This window comes from Sinocyclocheilus anshuiensis, unplaced genomic scaffold, assembly GCF_001515605.1.
Source record: "Sinocyclocheilus anshuiensis isolate Anshui unplaced genomic scaffold, SAMN03320099.WGS_v1.1 scaffold2917, whole genome shotgun sequence".
NCBI classification, from domain to species: domain Eukaryota; kingdom Metazoa; phylum Chordata; class Actinopteri; order Cypriniformes; family Cyprinidae; genus Sinocyclocheilus; species Sinocyclocheilus anshuiensis.
Genome location: NW_015539844.1, coordinates 215,637 through 220,267, shown reverse-complemented (window position 1 = coordinate 220,267; position 4,631 = coordinate 215,637). Strand labels below are relative to the sequence as shown.

Genomic DNA, 4,631 nt, shown 5'->3' with positions numbered 1-4,631 from the left:
CCACCTACAATCCCTGCCGGTACGAGACTCGAACCCACAACCTTTGGGTTACGAGTCTGACTCTCTAACCATTACGCCACGACTATACATATCTCAGTTTAAAGAGATTTTTCTCCACTTCAGCAGTACTTACATACACCAAAACTTAGAGTTTTATTCCTCTCTATATTCTGAAGGTTTTTATAGAGGGGTTTGTTCATATATCAGTTACATGGATTTATAGAGCTTTTTATTCATAAAAACGTGGAGAAAATGCATATTTTTAAAGGCAGTGAGTTTTTTTCGCCACTTCAGCAGCACTTACATACACCAAAACTTAGAGTTGTATTCCTCTCTATAGTCTGAAGGTTTTTACTGAAGGGTTTGTTTATATATCATTCACACTCACTTATAGAGCATTTTATTCCTAAAAACATGGCGAAAATGTGTTTTTCTGGCTGTTGACAGTATTTTCTGATTTATGGAGTGATAAAAAGAGAAATCCAAAATCTCCTCTATAAAAACCTCTAACTCTAATATGTCAACAAAATCAAACAAGAATTTTGAACCTGGATTAATCCAAAATTCAGATTTATTTCCTGGAAATAAGTGCAAATTAGTGCATATTTAATTATATAATGCCTCATTTGTGTATTTAAACATAACATTTCATAAAACTTGTAATACAAAAATGTTTGTGGTTCTTAATGTAAACAATCAACTGGGGAAGTATGGTGATTTGTTTCTATTTGTTAAATTTTTTTTTGCCCTATTCACCTGGGGTGTCTTGCCTCAAATTCAATTATCAAATAAAATTTAACTGCCTTTCAATGTTGTCACACTTTTTGTTAAGTACTTGTAATGTGCATGCTGCAATATTTATTTTAATGAGTTAAACCTGAGAATGCTGGGTAAACTGCAGTCAAATATACTAATGCATACTAGCTATTTTTAGTATTATGTGGGTCAAAGGTGAAAAAGGGTTTAAGCATAAAAACAATAAGTGTAATACTGTTTTAAATTGTTGTTGTTTTTCCCAAAATAAATTAAAACATTTTCTGTTTAATTTAATTGCAATGTTGGAAAATAAATATCATACATTTTCCCCTGATTTACAGAAGAGACCCACTAAAATGTCATTCAGTGTAACAATCTTGTCAGGCATATTTACAACAAAAATCAATTTATGACATATTAAAAGACGAATTACTTTCACCCCAAATACTAATTAGTTGTAATTTTACATTTTTAAAATTTGCCACTATCCTAGGTTTTGCCCATTTGTCAGTAAGAATTTTTTACTCACTTAAAACACAATCAAATTTAATATGCTCCCTTATTCTTTTATATATTTTAATATGTACACGTCAGAATAAGCATGCTGTTTGAATTTTTAATTAAATATTGTGTTAAACTGAATGACAATGTAACATTATTTCAACCAAAATATGACATTTTATTCTCCAAAAACTTATTTGAAACCTTAAAAGTAGACACTTTACTTACATTTAATGTGCTTTCTATGGACATAAAATCACTTTTGTAAATTTATTTTGATGCGGACATCTTAACGTCTTTGACCCATGCACACTTTAAAAACATGACATTCTATGCTAACCAAAATGTTTACAAAACCCCTAAAAATAGGTTGAAATGAACTGCTAAGAAAAGTTTTGGATGAGTGAAATGTGAAATAGAAAGAAAAGATGAAATGTATGGATGAAGAGACTCACTCGCGGTGGCCCCAGCTGAGCATAGGCAGGTAAGGCAGTTTTTTTATGCGGATAACTGTGTCGTAGATGGACAGCTGAAGACTCTGAGAGACCATGTTGGCGAGAATCACAGAGATCAGGATGGGCAGACCGTAACTGATCTGACCCGTCAACTCCATCATGATCACACCGGTTGAGATCGTGTGAGTGACTCCTGCCGTTAACGCTGCCGCTCCTACACACAAGAGAGAGTTACTACTTATTAAAAGCTAAGTCAATGCTTAATTTCGGGACAGTATTCAGACGTAATGGATGTGTGCACGGATGTGCATGTCTAGTTTCTCACCTATGACAGCATACACTCCGGGCACTATATGGTATACCTGTCCATCCATGTTAAATCCATCGGGAAACAACGTGGCCAAACCTTCACCCACCAAACGGCCAAACGCAGCACCTGAAACACACACGTATGCGTTCCCTTTAATTTTAGAGTCATCATATGAAAAGATACTGTTAAAAATTACTGATTTAAAGGTCCGTTCACACTAAGAATCATGACTTAAACCGCAGATCAAAAGTTTGGAATAACTTTTGAGTTATTGAGTTAAGACTGTATTCATTTGAACAAAAATACAGTAAAAACAGCAATACTGTGAAATATTATTACAATTTAAAATAACTATGTTCTATGTGAATATGTTAAAATGTAATCACATGATAACATGATCTTCAGAAATCTTTCTAATATGCTGATTTGCAGCTCAAGAAACATCTCTGAATATAGCTGCAAGCAGCAATATATATATATTTTAAGTGCGTATCAGCACTTTAAATGCTCCAGCTCATTAAAGTTGAGTGATTTCTGATTGGCCATTCATTTTTTATTGTTCATCAGCTGGAAAATATCACTCTGAATGTCATTCCAACAATATCCTTCTTCTGTGTCGTTATTGTTATAGTTGTGGTGTGGACTGCACTATATAGAGATTTTTTAGGATTTTTAAAACTTATGGTTTTAATTATCATTATAGTTATAATCCTTGGTGTGAACGCACCTTAAAAAGGTGGAAATGCTCCAAAAAATAATTATAATTTTTAGAGAAAACACACAAACACATACCAATATGAAACACACTCTCCTCTATGCGCACTAGACACTTTTCACACACACTGCTTTGTGTACATAATCCCACAAGACTCCGTAATAGGTGTGTTTACATGCTCATGCACTACAAATCATCTGAAAAAACACACACACACACACATACACACACAATTGCATGGTGCATAAAAAAAAACAAGTCACAAATATTTTGTTTATATGAAAAGTTCAAGAAAAAACAGTTAGACATTACATGAGGTCTTTAAAGCAAACAGATTTCTGAATAAAGAAGAGTTTAGTTACTTTAGCTATAGTTTGAGGACAAAACTATGTGTCTGTGTTTATTTACCTTCATGATGACGAAGATGGAGAGAATGATGAAGACGTTAGCCTGCGGATGTTTCCAGGCGGCTAAGTGATCGTCATGATCAAAGTCTGCTATGATGCCATGATTTGACCAGGTACGATTGTCAAAAAATGAAATCAAGGAATTCCTTTATGTAAGCTATAAATGGTGAGGAAATTATGTCATAAACAGGAAATGGTTCGATATAAACCAAAAACTTCTTTAGACTTTCATTTAAAAGAATAGTACAGCCAAAAATGAACATTAGCTGAAAATGTGCTCACCCTCAGGCCATCCAAGATTAGGATGAGTTTGTTTCTTCATCAGGTTTGTAGAAATGTAGCATTGCATCAGTGTCTCAGCAATGGATGCTCTGCAGTGAATGGGTGCCGTCAGAATGAGAGTCCAAACAACTGATAAAAACATCACAATAATCCACAAGTAATCCACAGCACTCCAGTCCATCAGTTAACATCTGGAGAAGACAAAAGCTGAAACAAAACCAGCATTAAGACGTTTTTAACTAAAACACGAGTCCATAATAACACTTCCTCCAGTGAAAAATCTCCTGTTGTCTCTCACATCAAAATCCAGCCACATATTTGTTTAGAGCTGTTTTGGCTTTCTTGATCTGCGCAGATTTCTCTCCTGATTCAGACCAGACCACTTTTTCACTGGAGGAAGCGTTATTATGGATTATGGACTTGTATTTTAGCCAGAAGCAACAGTTTGAAGTTTTAAAGTCTTAATGATTGATTCGATTGACACAAACACAAGATATTAATTGATTTTGTGGATTATTGTGATGTTTTTATCAGCTGTTTGGACTCTCATTCTGACGGCACCCATTCACTGCAGAGCATCCATTGCTGAGACACTGATGCAACGCTGCATTTCTCCAAATCTGATGAAGACACAAACTCATCCTAATCTCGGATGACCTGAGGGTGAATACATTTTTAGAAAATTTTCATTTTTGGGTGAACAGTTCCTTTAAGAAGCAAGTGATGTAATGCTACATTTCTCCAAATCTGATGAAGAAACAAACTCATCCTAATCTTGGATGGCCTGAGGGAGAGAAAATTTACAGCTAATTTTCATTTTAGGGTGAACAATTACTTTAGAAAGACTTTGGCTTTCATGTTTCATTTAACTGCTAATTGTGCATTTACTGTATTTAGATAAGGCATGTTATTGTAGTGTATGACTGCATACGCTGCTAATGGAGCATTTTATTGCCTCATTTTCAGTCACTGATTAATTAGAGAGAATCAGAGTCAGTGTATGAGAGAGAATTGAAGTTCCATTCTCTATTTTAGACGAGTGTATGTTGTTAAGAATGATTAATGAACGTCGCCTGTTTCTCTCATTAAGATTATTAACTGTTATGGATTTAACAGATTGGGAAACCAACACGTTTTGTGTAGAGTGTCTGTGTGTGCGCGTGTGGGTTTGTATGTGTGTCTGTGTGTGAGTGTGTGTGTGTGTG

At 34.7% G+C, this 4,631-nt stretch overlaps 1 pseudogene; it reads right to left on the bottom strand.

Annotated features, from left to right (window-relative positions):
- Window positions 1-4,631, bottom strand: part of LOC107684527 (chloride channel protein 2-like) — a 10,645-nt pseudogene that overhangs the window by 2,896 nt on the left and 3,118 nt on the right.